Source organism: Bos indicus x Bos taurus, chromosome 8 (genome assembly GCF_003369695.1).
Source record: "Bos indicus x Bos taurus breed Angus x Brahman F1 hybrid chromosome 8, Bos_hybrid_MaternalHap_v2.0, whole genome shotgun sequence".
In the NCBI taxonomy this organism is placed as follows: domain Eukaryota; kingdom Metazoa; phylum Chordata; class Mammalia; order Artiodactyla; family Bovidae; genus Bos; species Bos indicus x Bos taurus.
Window position 1 is genome coordinate 87646836 of NC_040083.1, and position 27998 is coordinate 87674833.

Below are 27998 nucleotides of genomic sequence, written 5' to 3' on the forward strand. Positions count from 1 at the left end.
ACACAATAAATTAACAATAAACAGGTGAAAAGTGAGATTGAAAAGACAACGCTGTTTACAATTACCTCAAAATTAATGAACTACTTAGGGATAGATATAACAAAACAGACCTATATGCTGATTATGAGAAAATGCTAGTGAAATAAATAAAACATCTAAATAAATGGAGAAACATGTTCTGTTAATGGATTGAGGACTCAGCATACTAAAGATGTCAGTTCTTTCCAAATTGACCTAACTTTTAATCCAATCCTATTGAAACCCCAGCAATGACTTTTATTAACATAGATACTCTTACTGTAAAATTTATAAAGAAAAGCACAGGTTCTGGAATAGCCTTTTTTTTTTAATGAAGAATGAAGTAGGAGTACATCCTCCAAAGAAGGTATACAGATGGCAAATAGCATATAACAAGATGTTCAATATTATTAGCCATCAGGAAAATGCAAACAAACTACAGTGAGATATCACTATACACCTGTAAGAATGGTTAAAATAAAAATAGTAAAAATGACAATTTCTGGCAAAGATGCAAAGAAACTGGGTCACTCATGTAGCTGGTGGGGATGCATACAGCTACTCCAGATAATAGCTTGACATTTTCTTATAAAATTAAACATGTGATTACCATATAACCTTGCAATTGTGCTCTTGAGCATTATCTTAGAAAAACAGACCTACAAACACAGAAATCCGTACACAAATATTTATAGTAGTTTTATTCATAATGCTCAGAAATTGGAAACAGGTCAAATGTCATTCAATGGGTAAATGGTTAAACAAGCTGTCATAGATGTATAGAAGGGAACACTATTCAGAACTCAAAATTAATGAATTATCAATAAATGCAGCAATTTGGATGAATCTCCAGGTGAGTGGAAAAGACATTTCAATAAGATTATATAATGTATGATTCTACTGATATAAAAATTTTGAAATGACAATATTTAGAAGTTTAGCACAGATTAGTGGTTGTCAGGGTCGAGGATTTGGGTGCGGTTGGCTGAAAAAGGATTTGGGCTTCCTGGGTAGTGCCAGTGATAAAGAACCCACCTGCCACTGCTGGAGACATAAGCTCAGGTGTGGCTTCCCTTGTCGGAGAAGGTAATGGCAACCCACTCCAGTACACTTGCCTGGAAAATCCCATGGACAGAGGGGCCTGGTAGGCTGCAGTCCATGGGGTCGCTAAGAGTCGAACACAACTGAAGCGATAGCAGCAGCAGCAGCAGTGGCTTCCCTTGTAGCTCAGTCTATAAAGAATCTGCCTACAATGCAGGAGACTGGGGTTTGATTCTTGGATTAGGAAGATCCCTTGGAGAAGGGCATGGCAACCCACTCTAGTATTGTTGCTTGGAGAATCCCATGAACCGAGGAGCTTGGCAGGTTACAGTCCATAGGGTCCAGATGAGTCAGACATGACCAAAGCAACTTAGCACGCAGGCACTGCTATAAAAGGATAGCACACTAGATCCTTCCGGTGATGCAAAGATTTTGTAACTTGACTATAGTGTTAATATCTTGATTGTGATACTGTGCTATAATTTTGCAAGATATTATTTGTGTAAACAACAGTATGGGAAAGACTAGAGATTTCTTCAAGAAAATTAGAGAGAAGGAACATTTCATGCAAAGATGAGCACAATAAAAGACAGAAATGGTGCAGACCTAACAGAAGCAGAAGATATTAAGAAGAGGTGACAAGAATACACAGAAGAACTGTACAAAAAAGATCTCATGACCCAAATAACCACAATGATGTGATCACTCACCAAGAGCCAGACATCCTGGAATGTGAAGTCAAGTGGGCCTTAGGAAGCATCACTACAAACAAAGCTAATGGAGTAATGGAATTCCAGTAGAGCTATTTCAAATCCTGAAAGATGATGCTGTGAAAGTGCTGCACTCAATATGCCAGCAAATTTGGAAAACTCAGCAGTGGCCATAGGACTGGAAATGGTCAGTTTTCATTCCAACCCCAAAGAAAGGCAATGCCAAAGAATGTTCAATCTACTGCACAATTGAACTCATCTCACATGCTAGTAAAGTAATGGTCAACATTCTCTAAGCCAGGCTTCAACAGTACGTGAACCATGAATTTGCAGATGTTCAAGATGGATTTATAAAAGGCAGAGGAACCAGAAATCAAATTGCCAACATCCATTGGATCATCAAAAAACAAGAGGGTTCCAGAAAAACATCTACTTTTGCAGTATTGAATACACCAAAGCCTTTGACTGGGTGGATCACAACAAACTGTGGAAAATTCCTAAAGAGATGGGAATATCAGACCAGCTGGCCAGCCTCCTGAGAAATCTGTATGCAGCTCAAGAAGCAACAGTTAGAACTGGATATGGAACAACAGACTGGTTCCAATTCGGGAAAGGAGTATGTCAAGGCTGTATATTGTCACCCTGCTTATTTAACTTATGTACAGAGTACATCATGTGAAATGCCAAGCTGGATGAAGCACAAGCTGGAAACAAGATCCTGGGAGAAATATCAATAACCTCAGATATTCAGATGACACCACCCTTATGGCAGAAAATGAAGAAAAACTAAAGAGCCTCTTGATGAAAGTGAAAGAGGAGAATGAAAGCGTTGGCTTAAAACTCAAGATTCAGAAAACTAAGATCATGGCATCCAGTCCCATCACTTCATGGCAAATAGCTGGGGAAACAATGGAAACAGTGAGAGACTTTATTTTGGGGGGCTCCCAAATCACTGCAGATGGTGACTGCAGTCATGAAATTAAAAGATGCTTGCTCCTTGGCTATGACCAACCTAGATAGCATAGTAAAAAACAGAGACATTATTTTGCCAACAAATGTCTGACTAGTCAAAGCTATGGTTTTTCCAGTAGTCATGTATGAATGTGATAGTTGGACTATAAAGAAAGGTAAATGCTGAAGAATCGATGCTTTTGAACTGTGGTGCTGGAGAAGACTCTTGAGAGTCCCTTGGACGGCAAGGAGATCCAACCAGTCCATCTTAAATGAAGTCAGTCCTGAATATTCATTGGAAGGACTGATGCTGAAGCTGAAACTGCTACCTGATGTGAAGAAACAACTCATTAGAAAAGACCCTGATGCTGGGAAAGATTGAAGGTGGGTAGGGAAACGGATAACAGAGGTTGAGATGGTTGGATGGCATCACCAAAGTGATGGATATGATTTTGAGTAGGCTCTGGGAGTTGGTGATGGACAGGAAAGCCTGGCATGCTGCAATCCATGGGTTCGCAAAGAGTCGGACATGACAGAGATTGAACTGAACTGATTTGTGTAAACTGGCTAGCAATACACAGGACTTCTTTATAATAATTTTTCAAATCTATGCAAATGTATGCTTATCTAAAAATAAAAAGTTTAAAGAAGGATACTTGAAGTAAACAAACACCAACATCTTTCATGGGGACTTTGTTTCTTTCCATGATCCAAGTCATTATATATCCAAGTCATTAATGAGAAGGAACTTGAGTTGACCCCTCAGTAAACTGGTATGTATTCCTGGAAATCGCTGGAATGCTAACTCATCCTTGGATTATCTAGGATGCACTATTTTAAGTCTTTAAGTTTCCTTCTGTGAGCATCTTTTTGAGGAAAGAGAAGGAATACTTTCTGAGTATATTGGGAGGTGAGATAAGGATGTAAAAATGTGTTTAGTAATGCCTCCTTGGCTACAAGTTCTAACTCTGATAAGCTACAAAATGGGATCACAGGATATACTAAAATAAGATGATTATCTTTACATCTCTGGTATAATATTTTAACACTTCCATACAGTATAAATAAAAGCAGATTTATTTTTTTACTTTAAATGTAATTTAAAAGAGATTCTGTGATTTAGCCTAACAAAAACAGTTACAAATGAGGAATAAAGATGTATATTTTTTTAAACTTAATCTGGCAGATGAAATGAAGAATGATGGAATTTCTCATTTTCTCACTTATCTCCTTCCCTTTCTCTCCTACTTCTTCTTCTACATAGATATTCATAGACATTTAGCAAAAAACGAACACACATTTGAGGTTTCCTTCCTAATTCAAGTAAGGCCGTTTGCACAATACATTACTAAGGTGTGGATGTATTCAAATTGAAATTTGTTCTTACTTTCATGAGCCAGGGAAATGTAGCTCTATGTGGTTGCTTAATACAATGAATCTTATTTTGTTGAAAGCAAAGATGTTATAGACAGGTGAATTCAAATAGGCAAACTTTTCTTCTGTTTATTTAATCAACCCCTTCTCCTGTGTCCATTCCCTGCCAACAACTGCTCTGAATTCTATTCTACAGTTTTGCCTTTTTCGAATGCTATATAAATGAAATCCTATAGGATGTAGCCTTGGTATAATTAATTTGAGGTTCATCTATGATGTGTGTGTCAGTAGTGTGTTCTTTTTAGTTCTGGGTAGCATTACTTGGAGGGCTTCCCCAGTAGCTCAGCTGATAAAGTATCTGCCTGCAATGCAGGATACCCTGGTTCAATTCTTGGATCAGAAGGTTCCCCTGGAGAAGGATAGGCTGCCCACTCCAGTATTCTTTGGCTTCCCTGGTGGCTCAGATGTAAAGAATCTGCCTGCAATGTGGGAGGCCTGGGTTCAATCCCCGGGTTGGGAAAATCCCCTGGAGGAAGGCATGATAACCCATTCCAGTATTCTTTGCTGGTGAATCCCCGTGGACACAGGACCCTGATGGGCTACAGTCCCCGGGGACATGACTGAGTGATTAAGCAGAGCGTGACACAGCACAGCATTACTTAGAATGAATTTACAGCAGTTTATTCTTCAGTTAAAAGACATTTCCAATACATCCAGCTTTTGGCAAGATAAAGACAGCCACTATAAACATTTGCGTATAGATTTTAAGTAAACTCAGATTTCATCTCTCTTGGGAAAATACTTAGAAAAGTATTTTAAAAACTTAGGTCATATGGTATATGCTTGTAAGAAATTGGCAAACTGTTTTCCAAAGTGGTGGTATCATTTTGCATTCACACTGGCAATAAATGAGGGTTCCAGTTGCTCTGCCTACTCTGTCAATGTGCAGAACTTGGTAGTCATGATTGTTGTCATTCTCAAAAGTATTTTATCTTATTTTTTTTAATTTTAGTATCTATCTTGTTATTTTTTTGACATCCATATCTCTTTTTTTATGAAGTATGTATTCAGATCTTTTGTACCATTCATAGTTGGATTGTTTGTTTTCATATTATTAAATTTGAATTAATTATTTATGCATTCTGGATATAAATCCTTTATTAGACATCTGTTTTGGAAATACTTTAGTTCAGTCCATGACTTGTTTTATACTCAGCAATGTCTTTCAATGAAAAAAGATTTAAATTTTAGCTAAGCCCCCTTAATTTTTCTTATTATTTAAGGGAATGAATTTGATAGCCAGTCTATGATGTATGTAAAGAATGTTAAAAAACACATGTATTAATAATGAAGATGTATACAACAGTGCCAGGTGCATTTTATGTTGAGAACAGTATTTCCCAGGCCAGGGGGCCAGTGAAGGACCTGCCTGGGATGCAGTTCCCCAAGATGTCTAGAAATTATCCAAATGGAACCTAAAGGGAATGGTGGAAAATGATATTTGTTTTAATACAAAGAAAGAAGATATCAAAAGTCATTAAAATGAGACTAAATAGTTATTTCTTTTATATTTAATTGTTCTACAATGTTGGAGGGAGGAGAGATTGAATCAGTTTGGTCACAACTTAAACTAAGTTAGGTATGTTGTTGCTAAGATACCTAATCACCTAGTGTTAACTTCGAATTGGGGTGGGGCAAGTTTGCCAGTTTTAGCCTAGGACTTCCCTATGTACCTGATCCTGAGAGAGAATCTCTCTCCACAACAGCACCTGTGGTGAACTGCCATAACCCTGGTTTGGAATGCATTCAGCTGGTTCTCCATGTTTGGGGGATAAAGGTGGTGAACTTTGTCAGTAATCCTATTCTTTTGTGGGTAAACGGTAATCAAATGGCTGAGGGCCTAGGATGGTTTTATACCTCTCTCCCAGGAGCAGAAGTTTATTATTTTCTCCCTCAATTTGCAATAAATCTTCTGCTAAGCCTTGATAGTAACTAGTTTCCCCACCTATTGAACGGCAGCTTGTTTTGGAGGAGAGAACAATATAAGTGGTAATTTTGTCATTGTTAACAACCAGGAGTTTCTTGTTATGGTAGTATGGAATGACCTACTTTCCATTTTTCTATATTTCATTTTCTATTTTATGTATTTCTGGTCTAATCATTATCATTTTCTTATTTCTGCTAAAATTGGGCTTAGTTTTTTTTCTTCTAATTCTTTTAGGTGTAAAGTTAGTTGTATATTAGAAATCTTTCTATTTTATCAACATATATTCTTAAAATTTTCCTCTTATTTACTTATTTATCTAAATTTAAATATTTATTTATTTAGTCAATTAGTTGCTATTTCAAATTCTAAAGATTCTGCTGTGAAAGTACTGCACTCAGTATGCCAGCAAATCTGGAAAATTTATTAGTGGCCACGGGACTGGAAGAGGTCAGTTTTCATTCCAATCCCAAAGAAAGGCAAGGCCAAAGAATGTTCAAACTACTGCACAACTGAACTCATCTTACACGCTAGTAAAGTAATGGTCAAAATTCTCCAGGCCAGGCTTCAACAGTACATGAATCATGAACTTCCAGATGTTCAACATGGATTTAGAAAAGGCAGTTCAGTTCACTTCAGTCGCTCAGTCGTGTGTGACTCTTTGTGACCCATGAACCACAGCACGCCAGGCCTCCCTGTCCATCACCAACTCCCAGAGTCTACCCAAACCCATGTCCATTGAGTTGGTGATGCCATACAACCATCTCATCCTGTTGTCCACTTTTCCTCCCACCCTCAATCTTTCACAGCATCAGGGTCTTTTCAAATGAGTCAGCTCTTCGCATCAGGTGGCCAAAGTATTGGAGTTTCAGCTTCAATATAAGTCCTTTAAATGAACACCCAGGACTGATCTCCTTTAGGAAGGACTGTTTGGATCTCCTTGCAGTCCAAGGAACTCTCAAGAGTCTTCTCCAACACCATAGTTCAAAAGCATCAATTGTTCGGCACTTAGCTTTCTTCCAGAGAAGGCAATGGCACCCCACTCCAGTACTCTTGCCTGGAAAATTCCATGGACGCCAGAGCCTGGTGGTCTGCTGTCTATGGGGTCGCGCAGAGTCGGACACGACTGAAGCAACTTAGCAGCAGCAGCAGCTTTCTTCACCGTCCAAATCTCACATCCATACATGACCACTGGAAAAACTATAGCCTTGACTAGAGAGACCTTTGTTAACAAAGTAAAGTTTTTGTTTTTTAATATGCTGTCTAGGTTGGTCAAAACTTTCCTTCCAAGGAGTAAGCGTGTTTTAATTTCATGGCTGCAATCACCATCTGCAGTGATTTTTGAGCCCCCCAAAATTTAGTGAACTACTGTTTCCACTGTCTCCCCATCTATTTCCCATGAAGTGATGGGACCAGATGCCATGATCTTAGTTTTCTGAATGTTGTACTTTAAGCCAACTTTTTCACTCTCCTCTTTCACTTTCATCAAGAGGCTCTTTAGTTCTTCTTCACTTTTTGCCATAAGGGTGGTGTCATCTGCATATCTGAGGTGATTGATAATTCTCCTGGCAATCTTGATTCCAGCTTGTGCTTCTTCCAGCCCAGCATTTCGCATGGTATACTCTGAATGTAAGTTAAATAAGCAGGGTGACAATATACAGCCTTGACGTACTCCTTTTCCTATTTAGAATCAGTCTGTTGTTCCATGTCCAGTTCTTCCTGGACATGTTGTTGCTTGGACAGTCATGTTCCTGGACAGTCATGTTGCTTCCTGACCTGCATATAGGTTTCTAAAGAGGCAGGTCAGGTGGTCTGGTGTTCCCATCTCTTTCAGAATTTTCAGTTTATTGTGATCCACACAGTCAAAGGCTTTGGCATAGTCAATAAAGCAGAAATAGATGTTTTTCTGGAACTCTGTTGCTTTTTCCATGATCCAGCGGATGTTGGCAATTTGATCTCTGGTTCCCCTGCCTTTTCTAAAACCAGCTTGAACATCAGGAAGTTCACGGTTCACGTATTGCTGAAGCCTGGCTTGGAGAACGTTGAGCATTACTTTACTAGTGTGTGATGAGTACAATTTTGTGTTAGTTTGAAGATTCTTTGGCATTGCCTTTCTTTGCGATTAGACTGAAAACTGACCTTTTCCAGTCCTGTGGCTACTGCTTAGTTTTCCAAATTTGCTGACATATTGGGTGCAGCACTTTCACAGCATCATCTTTCAGGATTTGAAATAGCTCAACTGTAATTCCATCACCTCCACTAGCTTTGTTCATGGTGATGCTTCCTAAGGCCCACTTGACTTCACATTCCTGGATGTCTGGCTCTAGGTAAGTGTGAGTGATTACACCTTCATGATTATCTGGATTGTGAAGATCTTTTTTATACACTTCTTCTGTGTATTCTTGCCACCTCTTCTTAATATCTTCTGCTTCTGTTAGGTCCATACTATTTCTGTCCTTTATCGAGCCCATCTTTTCATGAAATGTTCCCTTGGTATTTCTAATTTTCTTGAAGAGATCTCTAGTCTTTCCCATTCTATTGTTCTCCTTTATTTCTTTGCTTTGATCACTGAGGAAGGCTTTCTTATCTCTCCTTGCTATTCTTTGCAACTCTGCATTCAAATGGATATATCTTTCCTATTCTCCTTGGCTTTTTGTTTCTTTTGTTTTCACAGCTATTTGTAAGGCCTCCTCAGACAGCCATTTTACTTTTTTGCATTTCTTTTTCTTGGGGATAGTTTTGATTCTTGTCTCCTGTACAATGTCACAAACCTCTGTCCATAGTTCATCAGGCAGTCTATCAGATCTAGTCCCTTAAATCTATTTCTCACTTCCACTGTATAATCATAAGGGATTTGATTTAGGTCATACCTACATGGTCTAGTGGTTTTCCTCACTTCTTCAATTTAAGTCTGAATTTGGCAATAAGGAGTTCATGATCTGAGCCACAGTCAGGTTCCGGTCTTGTTTTTGCTGACTGTATAGAGCTTCTCCATCTTTGGCTGCAAATAATATAATCAATCTGATTTCAGTGTTTACCATCTGGTGATGTCCATGTGTAGAGTCTTCTCTTGTGTTGTTGGAAGAGGGTGTTTGCTATGACCAGTGCATTCTTTTGGCAAAACTATATTAGCCTTCACCGTGCTTCATTCTGTACTGCAAGGCCAAATTTGCCTGTTACTCCAGGTGTTTCTTGACTTCCTACTTTTGCATTCCTCCTCTATAATGAAAAGGACATCTTTTTTGGATGTTAGTTCTAAAAGGTCTAGTAGGTCTTCATAAAACCGTTCAACTTCAGCTTCTTCAACATTACTGGTCAGGGCATAGACTTGGATTACCGTGATATTGAATGGTTTGCCTTGGAAACGAACAGAGATTATTCTGTCATTTTTGAGATTGCATCCAAGTACCACATTTCAGATTCTTATGTTGACTATGATGGCTACTTCATTTCTTCTAAGGGATTTCTGCCCACAGTAGTAGATATAATGGTCATCTGAGTTAAATTCACCCATTCCAGTCCATCTTAGTTTGCTGATTCCTAGAATGTCAATGCTCACTCTTGCCATCTCCTGTTTCACAGCTTCCAATTTGCCTTGATTCATGGATCTAACATTCCGGGTTCCTATGCAATATTTGTCTTTACAGCATCAGACCATGCTTCTATCACCAGCCCCATCCACAACTGGGTGTTGTTTTTGCTTTAACTGCATCCCTTATTTCTTTTGGGACTTATTTCTCAGAAAAGGCAGAGGAACCAGAAATCAAATTCCCAACATCCGTTGGTCATTGAAAAAACAAAAGAGTTCCAGAAAAACATCTAATTTTGCACTATTGACTATGCCAAAGCCTTTGACTGTGTGGATCACAAAAAACTGTAGAAAATTCTTAAAGAGATGGGAATATCAGACCAGCTGACTTACCTCCTGAGAAATCTGTATGCAGCTCAAGAAGCAACAGTTAGAACCGGACATGGAACAACAGACTGGTTCCAAATCGGGAAAGGAGTACATCAAGGCTGTATACTGTCACCCTGTTTATTTAACTTATATACAGAGTACATCATGTGAAATGCCAGGCTGGATGAAGCACAAGCTGGAATCAAGATTGCCTGGAGAATTATCAATAACCTCAGATATTCAGATGACACCACCCTTATGGCAGAAAGTGAAGAAGAACTAAAGAGCCTCTAGATGAAAGTGAAAGAGGAGAGTTAAAAAGATGGCTTAAAACTCAACATTCAGAAAATGAAGATCAAGGTATCTGGTCCCATCACTTCATGGTAAATAGATGGGGAAACAATGGAAGCACTGAGAGAGTTTATTTTGGGGGGCTCCAGAAGACTGCAGATGTTGACTGCAGCCATGAAAATAAAAGATGCTTGCTCCTTGGAAGAAAAGCTATGACCAACCGAGACAGCATATTAAAAAGCAGAGACATTGCTTTGCCAACAAATGTCTGACTAGTCAAAGCTATGGTTTTTCCAGTAGTCATGTATGAATTTGAGAGGTGGACTATAAAGAAAGCTGAGCACTGAAGAATTGATGCTTTTGAACTGTGGTGTTGGAGAAGACTCTTGAGAGTCCCTTGGACTGCAAGGAGATCCAACCAGTCCATCCTAAAGGAGATCAGTCCTGAATATTCATTGGAAGGACTGATGCTGAAGCTGAAACTCCAATATTTTGGCCACCTGATGTGAAGAAAGAATTCATCTGAAAAGACCCTGATGCTGGGAAAGATTGAAGGTGGGAGGATAGGGGACGACGGAGGATGAGATGGTTGGATAGCATCACTGACTCGATGGACATGAGTTTGAGCAAGCTCTGGGAGTTGGTGATGGACAGGGAAGCCTGGCGTGCTGCAGTCCATGGGGTCACAAAGTGTCAGACACAATGGAGCGACTGACCTGAACTGATTGGGCCTTTACGTGCAGCGTGCAGGATCTTTCATTGTATTGCACGGGCTCCCTAGTCATAGTGCACACATTCATTAGTTGCCTCTGCTTAGTTGCTCTGAGGCATATGAAATCTTAGGGATCGAATCTGCATCTCCTGCATTGGAAGGCAGATTCCTAACCACTGGACAACAAGGGAAATCACTTGATATATGTGTTTTTAGCAATCAACTTTACCTTAGAACTGATTTTGCTGTATTCCATAAGCTCTGGTATGTTTTGTTTCCTTTTTTGTGTGATTTGTTTTTCGAGTTTGTGTTTTGAATTAAAGGTTCTTTAAGTTTTACAGGGCTTTATATTTTTCAAAAGTTTCACATACATGATTTCATATAATCCCATAATGACTTTTTACTTTACTCCTCCTTTTCCTATCCTCACTGGCAGCCACTAGTTTGTTTCTATGTATGTGATTTTGCTCCCTTTTTGTTATATTTTGCTAGTTTTTTTTTTTTTAAGATTCTGTATTAAGTGATATTATATAGCATTTTTCTCTCTGACTTATTTCACTTAGCATAATACCATCTGCTGATTTTATTTTTTATGGCTGAGCAGTATTCCACTGTGTATGTGTGTGTGTATACATATATATATCACATCATTTTTATCCATTTTTTGGTTGATGGACACTCAGGTGGTTTTCATATCTTGGTAATTGTAAATAATGCTGCTATGAACATTGGGGTGCATGTATATTTTCAAATTAGTGTTTTCTTTTTATTGAATATATATCCAGGAGTAGAATTTCTGGGTCATGTGGTAGTTCTATTTTTAGTTTTTTTGTGGAAACTCCACTGTTTTCCTCAGTGGCTGCACCAATTTACATTCCCACCCACAGTGTCCAAGGCTTCCATTTTTTCTACATCCTGACCATCATTTGTTATTTGTGCTCTTTTTGATTTTAGCCATTCTGACAGGTGTGAGATGTCATTGTGATTTTTATTTGTCTTTCTTTGATGACTAGTGATGTTAAACATCTTTTCCTCTGCCTGTTGTCCAACTGCCTTTTCCCTTTAGAAAAATGTCTATTAAAGTTCTTCTGCTCATTTTTTACTCATTTTTTTATGCTGAGTTGTATGAGCTGTTAATATATGTTGGATATTGATCTCTTATACTGCATATATAATTTGGAAATAGTTTCTTCCATTCAGTAAGCTGTCTTTTTGTTTTGTTGATTGTTTCCTTTGCTGTGAAAATGTTTCATTTTTTGTCTTAAGATACTTTTAAATTTTTTCCTTTAATTTCCTTTTTGATTCAGTGATTATTCAAGAGAATGTTGTTTAATACCCAAGTATTTATGAATTTTCCAGTTTTCCTTTTACTATTCATTTCTAGTTTACACCATTTGATCAGAAAAAAACACTTGGTATGAATTCAATCACCTTAAGTTTGCTAAGACTTTTTTTGTGGCCTAATGAACCATCTATCCTAGAAAATATTCTATGTGCCCTTGAGAAGAATTTGTATTCTGCTATTGTATGGAATGTTTTGTGTATGTCTGTTGAGTCTGTTGGGTATAGAATGTCCTTTGAATTCTTATGTTGTCATCTTTAAATGTGATTGTTAAGCCTCAAGAGTGCCAGTCATTTTCTTTATATAGTTATAGAAATATTCCTCTCTCACAATGCCAATCTGAATTCAGGAAAGCAAATTAGTGAAAAAAAGAAAAAGAAAAACCATACTGTAAAATGCAATGCATGCTTTTCCAGGCATTGCCTCAGGGACAGTTGAATTCTCTCCACCTTTTCCCTAATCTCTTCCTCACTTCTGCCAAGGGATTAAAAATAATTGAGCACGTCAGTCATTGTTGCTCTCTTCCTCTTCTACTCACCTCAAGTGGAACACTGACATGGGTCAACATCCTTGGAGCATGACTCTCAAGAGACTAGACAGGGCCTGATTCCCTTGCAGTGGCTTGTCAACCAAGGCCAAGGCTGGAGGGCCAAGAAGTTCTCTTTTTCTCTAAGTTAAATGTCCATGTTGATGACAGAAGGGCATTGAAGTCAGCCATTTCTTCTTTAATGATTGAGAGGTCTGAGACTCATGGTTGATGAAGCTAATTATACTGCACAGACTTAGAGAAAATGTCTGCTTCTCAGACCAGGTTAGTAGAGCTCCAAACTAGAGCTGGGCTCACATTCTAGTTAGTGGATGCTAATTCGACTTCCCTTTACCATTACTGCCCTTTGTACAGTGTCCTTTAGTATGGGAAATGGGGTGGGAAAAGGATAGGGTCTAGTAGTGTGCTTGATTGGGAGTAGGACTCAGGACATTCCAGGGTCCCCAGTGAGAGGATATCTCATCATATTTTACTCTCCACATTATTTTGATGCATTCCCTCAAAATATATATGTCTTGTGCTGTACCACAATTTCAATGGAAATCGTAAGGGATTCCTAAGGATATTATCTCCTAAACAAGCTGAACCTTTCAGTTCTTTCTGAGTGCAATACCAGCCCCTCAGTCAGTATGAGATAATTCTTCTTGCACTGAAGTTATATATTCCCTTTACTTTTCCCTTTTTTCATCCCATCCAAAAAATAATGAATCAGACCATGATACACTTTAGAAAAAAGGACTCATTTTTCTATGCTTGGAAAGGGAACCCCACTAAGGGGATTGTTTTTATTAATTTAAGCTTTAAAAAGTTGCCTTTAAATCTGGAGTTTCAAGTTATCTCTGCTGCTAAGTCGCTTAAGTCATGTCCAACTCTGTGTGACCCCATAGACGGCAGCCCACCAGGTTCCCCCATCCCTGGGATTCTCCAGGCAAGAACACTGGAGTGGGTTGCCATCTCTACCGTATAATAAAGTTGGATTTCCTAACTCTTCAGTACACTGACACTTTTTCATTTATGCAAGTTTCTTGTAGGGTATACAGGGGGAAGAACAGATGACAGAGCCTCCAGACACTTGAGATTGTGGATCAACATTTTGTGAACCTCTCATTCAAGCTGCAGAAACAACTTGTTAGAATGCAGAAGAGCATAATAAGAAGTGAAGTAAATGTCACATCCATTTTTATGACTTTTGTCTTTATAGAAATTCTTTCCTGTAATGTTTGTTTCAAACACGTATTGGAATTATGCAACTAGAAACTTGAAAGCTGTCTAAGTGGTTCTGTGCCTGCGTGCGCTAACACGCTTCAGACATGTCCGACTCTTAGCGACCCTATGGATTGTAACCCGACAGGCTCCCCTCTCCATGGGATTCCCCAAGCAAGAATACTGGAGCAGGTGGCCATGCCCTCCTCCAGGGGATCTTCCCGAACCAGAGATCAAACCTGAGTCTCTTACATCTCCTTTAGGCAGGTGGGTTCTTTACCACTAGGGCCACATAGGAAGTGTAGCCATTAGAAACACTATGGCTATGTATTTATTGGAGTAGAAAGATGATCACATGAGGCTAAGTGAACAGAGGAAGTTTCTGAACATTAAAAAATAAATAAATAATGTAGAGGAGTGAATGAAACTTGAGTAAAGATCTGGATTGCCTCCTTGGGCAAAAAGGATATATTTGAGTTGAAAAAAGAGTAATAAATAAGCTTTTACCTATCAAAATTCTGCAGACAATATTTAAGAGTGAATTAAACTTTAAAAATTAAAATTCATCATTTTAGAATGATATCTAATGTTTCAAAATGATGTCATTAGTATGTTCTTAATTTCTTATAACTATTTCAAAATGAGGTATGTCAATTGTGTTAGAGGCCCTGATGAAGTTTTGACTACATCCTTATTTCAAAATAGAACTCTGGAGCCAGACTGCCTGGCTTCAAATATTGGTTCCTCCACTTACTAACTTTGTTTGTAGATTTTATTAATTTATAAAAAAGCAATAGTAATGATTGCATCAGATTCTCTGGGTCCCATGCCTATAATTCCTTGGTGGCGGTGGTGGTTTAGTTGCAAGAATATTGGAGTGGACTGCCATCTCCTTCTCCAGGGGATCTTCCCGACCCAGGAATCGAACCCCGTTCTCCTGCATTGCAGTCAGATTCTTTACCGACTGAGCTACGAGGGAAGCCCGATTCCCTCAGACTTCCTTGTAATTCTTTGGCCTCCCCCAAATGTTTCCCATTCACATTTCACATACCCACCTTTCTGCATTGCTCAAGGAATTTTTTGGTCTTTCCTTTACTCTAGGAAGACTGGAAATGCAGGGAACACCTTCAGACAATCGTGGTGGATGTGAGCAGGTAGATGTCTGGCCATCCCCTGATCCTGTGGTGCAGTTCTGAGATGTGCTTCAAACAGTCTTTCAGAGGGTCCTTGAGGATTTGAATCTTTATTGTCCATAACAATAATAATCTCATTATTGCACCCTTCTGCTCTTTTTCCTGTCTCACTCACAATTCTTTTCCTGATCACCTTTCAAATAAACTATTCACTATTCACACCCAAAGCTCTTCTCTGAGGGGAATTCAGTCTAAGATGATAGTATTTAACTTTTGAAGTTGTAAAAATTAAATGAAGTGATGCCTGTAAAGTTTTTGCCTTATGTATTTTGATGCTCTGCTGTTATATCATACATGCTTAGATTTGATATCTGTCTTTGGAAAATCAATCCTTGTGTAATACTTATCTCTCTCTGATAACGTTTCTTGTCCCAAAGTCTTCTTTATCTGGTATTATTTAGTGTGCTGTAGTCCATGGGGTTGCAAAGAGCTGGACATGACTTGGTAACTGAACAACAACAATATACAGCTAGTTCATTTTTAACCTATTTGAGTTATTATGTATAAAGCAAGCTTCTTATAGACAGCTGCTGCTGCTGCTGCTAAGTCGAATCAGTCGTATCCGACTCTGTGCAACCCCATAGACGGCAGCCCAACAGGCTCCTCTGTCCCTGGGATTCTCCAGGCAAGAATACTGGAGTGGGTTGCCATTTCCTTCTCCAATATATGAAAGTGAAAAGTAAAAGTGAAGTCGCTCAGTCATGTCTGACTCTTAGCGACCCCATGGACTGCAGCCCACCAGGCTCCTCCGTCCATGGGATTCTCCAGGCAAGAGTACTGGAGTGGGGTGCTATTGCCTTCTCCACTTATAGACAGCAGCTTTGTTTTTTTACACACACCGTACAATTTATTTTTATTGGTATATTATTAATATGATTGGATTAGTTTCTATAATTTTTGTCACTGTTTTCTATGCATTGTGCTAGTTCTTTATTTTCTTCTCTTTTTCTGCCTTCCCTGGTTTTAATTAAGCATTTTACATTATTCCATTTTATTTTCTCTTTTATCAATTGTATTTCTTTAAAAATGTTAACGGTTTCCCTAGAGTTGTAATGTACATGCTTAACTAATATAAGTTCACCTTAAATTAACAATACAGTCCAGGTACCTTGTAACAATACAAGCATACCTTGTTTTATTGTGCTTTGCTTTCTTGTGCTTCATAGATAACGCATTTTTTTTTTTAAACAAAGCAAAGGTTTGTGATGACTCTGTCAAGCAAGTCTATCAATGTCATTTTTCCAACAGCATTTTCTCATTTCATGTTTCTGAATCATGTTTGGGGAATTCTCAAAATAATTCAAACTAATTTATTATTATTATATTTGTTATGGTGAGCTATGATCAGTGATCATTGATGTTACTATTGCAAAAATGTTATACTTTGCTGAAGGTTCAGGCGATGGCTAGCAATTTTTAGCAATAAGGTATTTTTAATTAAAGTATATTCATTGTTTTTTAGACATGATGCTATTGCACATTAATAGACTATAGCACTGTATAATGTAACCATAACTTTTATATGCACTGAGAAACCAAAAAAAAAAAGTGTATGACTCATTTTATTGCAATATTTGCTTTATTAGAGTGGTCCGGAGCCAAACCTACAATGTTTCTGAGATATACCTGTACACTGATACTATTATTACTTTAAACAAGCAATTTTCTACTAGGTCTATATAAGTAAAACATTTTTAATGTTTATTTTGTCTCATTATTTTTCTGCTGATTTTCCTTTCTTTGTATATATATATATATATGCTTTCTTTGTATATATACATATATCAGAATTACTAAATAATATAACTTTTCAGGACTCCCCTGATGGTCCAGTAGTTAGCACTGCACTTCCACTGCAGGGGGTGCAGACTTAATCCCTGGTCAGGGAACCAAGATCCCACCATGGCCAAAAAGTAAAAAAAAATAATAATAATAATTTTTCTTTTTTCTGAAGAACTTCTATTAAGACATCTTGCATCTGTTGTCTGATGCTGCTGCTGCTAAGTCACTTCAGTCGTGTCCGACTCTGTGCGACCCCATAGACGGCAGCCCACCAGATTCCCCCATCCCTGGGATTCTCCAGGCAAGAACGCTGGAGTGGGTCGCCATTTCCTTCTCCAATGCGTGAAAATGAAAAGTGAAAGTGAAGTCATTCAATTGTGTCTGACTCTTAGCGATCCCATGGACTGCAGCCTACCAGGCTCCTCCATCCATGGGATTTTCCAGGCAAGAGTACTGGAGTGGGTTGCCATTGCCTTCTCTGTTGTCTATTGGCAATGAATTCCCTGAGCTCTTTTTTATCTGAAAAAGTATTTATTTTTCCTTCATTTTTAAAATTTCCTTCATTTTCCTTCATTTCTCCGGATACAGAAGCCTAAATTGTTTATTTTTTTCCCCAACACTCATTTTCTTCTTGCTTGTGTGGCTTCTGATGGGAAGTCTGCTGAAACATATGTCATGTCCGTCTCTTGGTTATATGCTAGGTTTCTTTCAAGATTCCCTTTGTCTTTTGCTTTCTGGAGATTAAGTATGACATGTGCAGGTGTATTTTTTTAATATATTTATTCTGATTTTTTTCTGAGTGTGTTTTTATCTTGAGCTACATTTTTGAGGTTTTTTTTCTTGAGCAATATTTTGAGGTTTGTCATTACTTTTTAAAAAATTCACTGCAGTTATTATTTCAAATGTTTATCCTGCTCTGTTATCCTTTTCTTCTCATTCTGGCATTGAATTTATGTATATTTTATGCCTTTTTAAATTGTCCAACAATTTTTGGAACTTTGAAACTTTCTTTTTTAAAAATGCTCCCCCCCCCCCTTCTTCATTTCAGTTTGGGGATTCCCTATTGAGCTATCTTCAAGACCACTGATTTATCCTTCAATAAAAAATACATTAATTTTAAAAAAATTAAAAAAATAAAATGGGCAAAGGACATGAATACACATTTCTTCAAAGATACACAAATGGCCAGCAAGCATATGGAAAAATGGTCAACATCACTATTCATCAGGGAAATGTAGATCAAAACCACAATGGAATATCATTGCATATCTGTTAAAATGACCACTATATAGATAACAGACCATAACAACTGTTGATTAGAATGTTGAGAAACTGGAACCCTGGTACACTGTTGGTAATATTGTATAATGGTGCAGCCAATATGATAAACAGTATGGAGTTTTCTCAAAAAGATTGTAAACAAAATTACATATGATCCAGCAATCCCAACAAATTTTAAAGAAGCAGCTCAAAGAGATATTTTCACATACATATTCATAGTAGCATTATTCACAATAACCAAGAGGTAGAAACAACCAAATGTCCTTCAGATCAGGTCAGATCAGTCACTCAGTCGTGTCTGACTGTTTGCGACCCCATGAATCACACCACGCTGGGCCTCCCTGTCCATCACCAACTCCTGGAGTTCACTCAGACTCACATCCATTGAGTCAGTGATACCATCCAGCCATCTCATCCTCTGTTGTCCCCTTCTCCTCTGGCTCCCAGTCCCTCCCAGCATCAGAGTCTTTTCCAATGAGTCAACTCTTCGCATGAGGTGGCCAAAGGACTGGAGTTTCAGCTTTAGCATCATTCCTTCCAAAGAAATCCCAGGGCTGATCTCCTTCAGAATGGACTGGTTGGATCTCCTTGCAGTCCAAGGGACTCTCGAGTCTTCTCCAACACCACAGTTCAAAAACATCAATTCTTCGGCGCTCAGCCTTCTTCACAGTCCAACTCTCACATCCATACATGACCATGGAAAAACCAAAGCCCTGACTAGATGAACCTTTGTTGGCAAAGTAATGTCTCTGCTTTTCAATATGCTATCTAGGTTGGTCATAACTTTCCTTCCAAGGAGCAAGCATCTTTTAATTTCATGGCTACAGTCACCATCTGCAGTGATTTTGGAGCCCAGAAAAATAAAGCCTGACACTGTTTCCCCATCTATTTCCCATGAAGTGATGGGACCAGATGCCATGATTTTAAACAGATGAATAAACAAATATCATATATACATACAAAAGAATATCATTTAGTCATGAAAATAGGTAAAATTTGTCAATGCTACAAAATGGGTGAGTCTGGAAGGACATTATACTAAATGAAATAAGTAAATCACAAAATGATAAAGACAGTATGATTCTACTTATATGAAATATCTAAAGCATTCAAATTCTTATAGACAAAAAGTAGAATATTGGTTGTAAGAGGTTGATTGGAGGAGGGAAGGGGAGACACACATATTTGTTTCCATTAAAATGTAGGTTTAAGAATTAAATGCATACTTTTTAAATAAATACTAATCCCTCCACTGGTAAAAACAAATATGAAATTTTATACTATAAATATATTCTAAAATATCTTTTTTGCAACAGTCTCAGTAAATCTCCTGACAACCTGAGGTAATTTACACATCAAAAAGATTTTCCTTTTTCTGTAAGTTCAGATATTCCACACAAAGAAATTTAAGAATTAAGAATATATCTCTTTTTCCAGAAAATTACTATTTTTCAGCTTCCCTTTACTTATAGGAAATTATACATTTTACTTTTTGAATTTTACTAAATTAAGTAAAGTGCTAAAAAGAAGCCAACTAAATACTTTGGTTCCAGTTCATCAAATTTACTTTTTAATTATGAGCAGTTAATCAAAATAAAGCCCTAGAGAAAAGGCTCAAGCAACTGGGATTAGATAAGAAAACAGAAGTCTCCAGATGGTATGCAAACAGAAGGTGATGATGAGAAATATTACAGAGCCTCTGAGGAGAAGAAATGAACTTTGGTCATAGGATTAGGAATTTTAAGTTAGATTTAGAAATCATACACTTGGGGTTCTTACTGGATTATAAAAATGAATGCACTAGTCATGAAATTACTTGAATTTATTGTTATTCCTCTTTGTGAGAACTCTGTAAAGTGAGTGTTTTTTATCACATTAAGTCCAGAAGAGGAAGAACTTTCTAAGATCACACAGGTACTCCATAACTGGACCAGGAATTTTGCCCAGATTGCCTGATTCCAAGGCCTAAGGTAAATGCTTTTCACCAACCTTCCCAAACCCCTATTTTGCCCAAAGGCCAGAGAATGGACTAGTGGCCTTTCCCAACGAACCAGACTGTGTTCATTGATGTTGAGTCTATTGTAACTATCTCAGGAACCTGAACACATGGTCCTGGAGAACTGACAGATGGGGGGCAGCACACATGCCCCTCACTTTCACCCTAACCTTATCCATACCTTTCTGGAAAAGATTACTTGATGTTCTCATGGGTCACTGAAATTCTCAGGATAAGAGGAGAGAAGGAGTGAAATTTTAATACTTAATGAAGTTTCTGACTCCTTCATAATACAGAGTGATCAGTTTCTAATACAATAGTTAATAAGAGAAAAATGCCATTAAAATTTAACACCCATTATCATATTTTAGGGGTAAAATTATGGTCAGTTGATTAATAGATGTAAATTAAAAGAAATCTACATATATATTTTTTTCTATCAATATTTTTTCTGCTCTTATTATTTATAGCTGTACTGGGTCTTCCTTGCTGCTTGGAGGCTTTTTCTAGTTGTGGTTTACAAACTTCTCTTATTTCGGAGTACTGGCTCTAGAGCATGTAGGCTCAGTAGTTGTGGATCGTGAGCTCTAAGAACATGCAAACTTCAATAGTTGTCACTGCATAGGCTGGCTCAGTTGCCCTGCAGCATGTAGAATCCTCCCAGACCAAATATCAAATCCATGTCCCCCTCACTAGCAGATGTATTATCAACCACTCGACCACAAGGGAAATCCTGCTCTTGTAATTTGTATGTAGATTTCTTTAAGAAAGAATATAGAAAAATAATTATTTTCATTATGATTCAGTTCAGTCACTTAGTCGTGTCCAACTCTGCGACCCTATGAATCGCAGCACGCCAGGCCTCCCTGTCCATCACCAACTCCCGGAGTTCACCCAGACTCTACTTACAGTTTGATTAACTGTGTTTTGTTTTTGTCTTTTATCCTTAATGCAAAACATGGTATTTCACCATCAATATATAACAAATTAATGATGGACTGGTCTGAACTTCCCAGCCTGTAGAATATGCAATGCCAATCATACATGCATGTGTGTGTGCATGAGTTTAAATAGAGCAAATAATTTAAAGTAAATAATAGTAAAATGCATTAAATTTTTAAGCAATCTAATCCTTATCCAATCTTAGTGTATCCTTAGCTCTATAAAGGAGAATCAAAGTGATGGCTATAGTGAGTTTGGGTCAAATTCATTGGAGTCCAACTGGTCTAAATTTGAATCCATATTATGTATAGATCAGTTGTGGGATACCAGGCAAGGTTGAGCCATGTGACTGGGGGAGCTGTTATTTGGTTGTTTCTTTACGCCTCTTTGGTAAAATGGATATAATAATACCTGTATCATGGCATGGTAAGATTTCCCTGCTGGCTCAGTGGTAAAGAATCTGCCTGCCAAGACAGAAGACACTGTCTTGATCTCTGGGTCAGGAAGTTACCCTGGAGAAGGAATTAACAATCCACTCCAGTACTCTTGCTTGGGAAATTCCATGAACAGAGGAGCTGGGCAGGCTGCAATCCATGGGGTCACAAAAGAGTCAGACACAGCAACTAAACATCTTGGCATGGCTGTGAGGGTTAAGTGAATGAAAGAAAAAAATGGAAGCACTTGCCAGATGCTTGTGGTAGAAGCTCAGCAAATGGAAGACATGTTATTTATACTGGATGAACTTAAATTCTACACTTGTTAATAAAAGCAAAAACATATTTCCTATGTTTACACTTGCATAGTAAAATAGAACTGTGGACTTTCCAACATTACCATGGTTTTCCAGTTGAATTATGAATGACCAGAAAGCATAGTGATTGCTTGAGACAGGCATAAATTTTATCCTCAACAGTGCCTTCTTCCCACAGGACTTCCAGTCCTCAAAAATTACATTTGTGGTTTCATTTGCTGCAGAGATGTTTCACTCTTATGGATGTATTGTTAATAAAATGAGTCAGAGTCTTTGATTGCCCAGGCAATTCTCCTTCTTTTTATGAAAATCCCTTGATAATACTGTTTGCAGCATTTGGGGGCAAATACCTATCTTGTCAGAGCACTTGTGTCCTTATCTCTATTAGTATACCAACTGGCTTCTATTAGTATATGGTTTATGGACAAAAGTTTTATAAACTTATATGCCTTTGGTATTTTATCATTTATTTTCTTCATAGCTTCTATGGTATGTCTGTGCAATTTAAACAGGTTTCCTTTCCCTCATCCCATTGCAAAAAGATAAAATTGAAGGCAATGTTTTCCCTGAAAAAGCCAGAATCTTAACTCAAATGTATTTTTAGATAATATTTTTGGACTTAATGTAAAGCAGATACTGTGGATGTTGGATACATGCTAAAAACAAAGTCATTTTGAATGTTTATGAGTTTTTCTTTTGTTGATACCGTCATCTACATGGCCATTATGTATTTCCTGGATGTCTATAGTAAATGCTAAAATGTAAACTTTCAAGTGACCAGTTTCTCTCTACAGATGTCTTGGCTTCCTAAAATTCACAGTGAAAACAGAATCTGTATAGCAAACACAGGTTTTTTTTTATCATGGAAAGTTTAGGCTCCTAGGAAACAGAATGGGAATTCTCACTGAAGTTTTACAGGAGAGTGATTAATTTTAGGGCCAAAAACATGATTGGTTTGAGGATTATATGGAATAAGCACTTTGCTTTCCTGGACATCATGGGAAAATACCCAGTTGGGGGCACAAGCAGTGGCTGCTGCCAAGAAACCATTCTAATATTAGCTGTATGACATTAGGTATTCACTTATTCATGTATTCAACAAATATCTGTTGAAAACATTATCTTCTACATGTTGGGACACAGCCTAAACAAAACAGAAAAGCTCATTTCCCTCATAGAGCATACATTCTGATGTGGAAGAGAGTAATAGTATCAACTTGGAAAAATAATGCAATAAAGAGAAAACATTAAAAAATAACCATTACCTCTGTGTTCGAAGATTTGGGAAAGTTGTTCTGAGGCATCACATCTGACTGAGCCCTAAAGCATGGACAGACGTCAAGGAGATCTCAGGAAGAACCTTGGCACAGAGGGTGCTGCTGCTGCTGCTAAGTCACTTCAGTCGTGTCCGACTCCCATAGACGGCAGCCCACCAGGCTCCCCCATCCCTGGGATTCTCCAGGCAAGAACGCTGGAGTGGGTTGCCATTTCCTTCTCCAATGCATGAAAGTGAAAAGTGAAAGTGAAGTCGCTCAGTCGTGTCCGACTCTAGCAACCCCATGGACTGCAGCCTACCAGGCTCCTCTGTCCATGGGATTTTCCAGGCAAGAGTACTGCAGTGGGGTATCATAGCCTTCTCCGACAGAGGGTGCAGTACTGGTGATTGCCTGGAGTCAGAAAGGAGCTTGGCATGAACCACCAATAGCAAGATCAAGGTTGCTCTATTGTGGCAAAAGAGGGACTTAGTGTTGGGACACTGAGTTGAACAAGTAGTATCTATTCCAGGTCAAACTTTGCCAGCAATGATGAGAAGCTTGAGGAGGCCATCAGAGGACTTGGAGCAAGGGGAGTCAAGTTACATTTTAATAGAATTATACTGGCTGTGATGTTCAGAGGAGATTGTAAATGAGGAAATGTGGAAGCAGTGAGACTAGTATAAGATTTCTTTCAAAGGCCACGCCAATGTTCAGATGGTTGTGTTTGTTGAGAAAGCAGAGTGGTGAGGGGCTCCCCAGAAACTTTTACCAATATGTTGCCCTAGTACCAAGGGCAAATCTCCTGTCTGTTCCATGTTTCCTAAACTCCGTACCCTGATAAACCTTTGCATATTCTTAGTAATTTTACCTTTGACTTACTGAGATTATTGGCCAAAAGGCAAAGACGCATGAATGTTAGTTTGAGTATCCTGAGGTTACTAAGAAGGAGAGTTGAAGAAAAGAACAGACAATCCAATATTCCCAATAAACTTTTAAGGGCTATTTACATTTAAATATTAGCATTTGAAGCATGTCCTAGTCTGTTAAATTAATAGGTGCTTCTTATGTACAGCATCCAACAACTGAAGCTGAAATCAAATCCCAATTTTAAAGAGCAGAACTACGAATGCATTTGGGAATACAATTATTATTTATACAAGGAAAGGCCTATCTTACAGTAAAACATATGGTTTTCTATTCTTATTTTTACAGTTATCACTTCATTTAAAATGTTAAAATAGCAAGTGAAAGAAGCCAGTGTGAAAAGGCTACATACTATGTGATTCCAAGTATGTATGTTTTGAAAAAGACAGGGGAAAAATCATTAGCTGCCATGCGTTCATAAGAGGGGAGGGAGGATTGAATAGGTGAAATACAAGGGACGTTTATAGGGTAGTTAAACCATTCTGTATGGCACAGAAATGGTGGCTACCTAGCATCATGCAACTGTCAAAAACCTATAGAACTTTATGGAACAAAGAATGAACCTTATTGTGTGGAAATTTAGATTTCATTAGAGAACTTGGGAATCTCAGTAAGGAATGCAGACTGTGATCAAAAAATAGAAATGTATTACAAACATATGAATCAACCTCATTGAAGGGAGTGGGAGTAAAAGATTTTGAATTAAGTAGCTTTGGAAATAAGGAGTCTATGAAACTAAAGCCAAGGTAACTGTATATAAGCACTGAGCTCTGTTGATATACTTATTTCCTACACAGGTATGTGTTCCCAATTTTGCTGACGCTATACAATTATACTGGAATGGAACAATTATGTAAGTGCATGAGTGGTGGTAAGAGCCACTGTTGGACTGGAGCTCACAGAGAAGCAAGGAGAAGAAGCTAGATAATCCATGGGGTAGCAGTTGGAAATTTGTAGATCTGATGTTTAGTTAATATAGAGGTTCAGATATAGAAATATTCATAGATATGTAAAAATACACAGGCTAATATACACACAGATACATACTTGCTTTGTCAGCTGAGGTAGCCTAAGACAATAATACCCCAGTGAATGAACACATCTAGAGTCCAGATCTTGGTTTCTATTAATAACAGAAATAATAGAAATATTATTTCTATTAATAGAATTAATTAATAATTCTATTAATTAATTCTAATAATGATTTTAATAAATCTAATCAGATCAGATCAGTCACTCAGTCGTGTCTGACTCTTTGCGACCCCATGAATCGCAGCACACCAGGCCTCTCTGTCCATCACCAACTCCCGGAGTTCATGAGACTCACGTCCATTGGGTCAGTGATGCCATCCAGTCATCTCATCCTCTGTCATCCCCTTCTCCTCTTGCCCCCAATCCCTCCCAGCATCAGAGTCTTTTCCAATGAGTCAACTCTTCACATGAGGTGGCCAAAGTACTGGAGTTTCAGCTTTAGCATCATTCCTTCCAAAGAAATCCCAGGGCTGACCTCCTTCAGAGTGGACTGGTTGGATCTCCTTGCAGTCCAAGGGACTCTCAAAAGTCTTCTCCAACACCACAGTTCAAAAACATCAATTCTTTGGCACTCAGCCTTCTTCACAGTCCAACTCTCACATCCATACATGACCACTGGAAAAACCATAGCCTTGACTAGCCGAACTTTTGTTGGCAAAGTAATGTCTCTGCTTTTGAATATGCTATTTAGGTTGGTCATAACTTTCCTTCCAAGGACTAAGTGTCTTTTAATTTCATGGCTGCAGTCACCATCTGTAGTGATTTTGGAGCCCCCAAAAATAAAGTCTGACACTGTTTCCACTGTTTCCCCATCTATTTCCCATGAAGTGATGGGACCGGATGCCATGATCTTTGTTTTCTGAATGTTGAGCTTTAAGCCAACTTTTTCACTCTCCGCTTTCACTTTCATCAAGAGGCTTTTTAGTTCCTCTTCACTTTCTGCCATAAAGGTGGTGTCATCTAATAAATTCTAATAATTTCTATTAATAGTAATAGAAAGCAGGGATCTTTGGGAAAATGGCAAGTTCTAGAATTAGGGCAAAAAATACGCAAGATGATTTGAGAAAATCTTGTTGTGTCAGAAAGTAAGGAAGTGCTTAAAAAAAAGAAATCCACATTAATGGAAGAATGCTAGCATGACATAAGAGTCAATTGAAAGAACTCTCTATGGCTAAAGCTGGTACAATTTGAGAAAGCAAAGTACAGAAATTTTTTATTTTAAAAGCTAAAACAATGATCAAAGGAAAATATACATACATTCTTACAATGAAAAGAATTGGTCTAAAACCAATAATCTAAGATTTAAATTTAAGAAAATAGGAGAAGAGGAGATTAAATAAAATTAAAAAATCCAAAGTAAGCAAATGAAAGGATATCAATTTGGTACATGATACAGTTTGGTTTTACAGTTTTTAGTGAACTGAAATAGAAAATTCTAAATACAGCAGTGTCTGCCTGTGCAACAAATATCTGGAAGGTAATCTAGGGAATTTTAATAGAACTACAACCCTCATAACCAAATCAGGTAAAACAAAAATCTGAAAAGATTTCTATATATTTCTGGATTTAAAAAAATTATTAATGGCTCAAGATACTAAATTGTGAAAGGAAGGAGGGGAAAGGCTGTGAGCTTGTTATAAGAGTTCTTCTTATAAAATAACTAATTCTATATTGAGATTCTGTTAGAGCAGTATTTGAAATTATAGAAGATGAGAGGCTTCATCAGCTACATTCTTACAGAAATAGCTATAGCATTAACATTCATGTGTGGCAAAGTATTCCTATCTAGGTAAATGACAATGCTACTGAAGCAGTTTAACATCTATAATTTTAAAACACATCTGAAAAAGTACTTATATGTAGAATATACCAAAAAAATCCTCAAAACGCAGCAGAAAAAATATACAAAATTGACAAAAGACATGATCAGACTTTTTGCCAAAGAGAATAAATGGATGTCAAATAAACATGTGCAAAGACAGTTAATGACATTAATTCCTAGAAAATACAAAACAAGAAAGCCCAAATCAATATATGTCTACAAGAATGGGTAAAATTAAAAAATAGTGATGCTGCTAAATGTTGGCAAGATGCCAACTGGATAGTTTCTTTTAAAAAAAATAAACGTAGAATTACCACATGATATAGGAATCAAACTTCTGGGCATTTTTCTCAAAAAAAAAAAGGAAAAATTGGGTCCACAAAGGAAACTTCATACAAATGTTCAGAGCAACTTTATGCACAATAAGCAAAAAAGAAAATAATGCCCTTTAGACGGCGAATGAAAAATTCTGGTACATAATATCATAGAATAATACTTGGCAGTAAAAATGAACAAATGCTGATACATTCAACAATTCAGATGAATCTCAAAGGGACTGTGCTAAAAGAAAAGCCAATAGTAAGACTGTAAAGATTACATATGTAAAATTCTATTTACATAATATATTCTTAATTATAATAATTTAGAGATGGAGAACAGGTTAATGATGCCAGTTAGGGATAACATATGGGAATTTTTTTGCATGATTATAAAGTGGTTCTGTATCTTGATTATGGTAGTAGTTACATAAATATACACATACACACACATTGGTGAAGTCTGCATGAGGTCTGTGGACTGTACCAATGTCAATTTTCTAATCTGACATAATACTAGTGTTCTGTAAGATTGTTATCATTGAGGAAATCTGGGAAAATCACACAGGGATTATTCTACTATGTATTTTTGCAACAGTCTGTGGTTATGTCAACATTGAAATCATTTACT